General features: G+C 66.1%; 1 protein-coding gene across 2 annotated transcripts in view; it reads left to right on the top strand.

Moving 5' to 3' along the window:
- HOOK3 (hook microtubule tethering protein 3) overlaps nucleotides 1–245 on the top strand; it is a 132073-nt gene that overhangs the window by 62818 nt on the left and 69010 nt on the right. The window lies entirely within an intron of this gene.

The raw sequence follows: 245 nt of genomic DNA, 5'->3' as shown, positions 1-245 counted from the left end.
CACAACCCCCCCCTGCCAGGAAGAGCCCACCCTGACCCTCCCCTCACAGATCTGGGGACACACACCTCCTTGCATGCCCTGCCAGATAAGTGTCAGGAGCAGCTGGGCGAGCGCTGGACTAGCTGCCGGGCCAGTGGCACACAGAGGCAGGAGCTGCCCCCCCTCCTTACACCTCCCTGGACAAGCTGTGGCTCTGTCCTGTGCCCTGGCTGGGCAGCACTTGCCCCAGCTGCAGCCCCACTCCT

The sequence above is a fragment of the Gavialis gangeticus genome, unplaced genomic scaffold (genome assembly GCF_001723915.1).
Source record: "Gavialis gangeticus isolate Ggan-Ray unplaced genomic scaffold, GavGan_comp1, whole genome shotgun sequence".
In the NCBI taxonomy this organism is placed as follows: domain Eukaryota; kingdom Metazoa; phylum Chordata; order Crocodylia; family Gavialidae; genus Gavialis; species Gavialis gangeticus.
The sequence above is the reverse complement of the archived record's forward strand: the minus strand, read 5'-3'. Positions and strand labels throughout refer to the sequence as shown.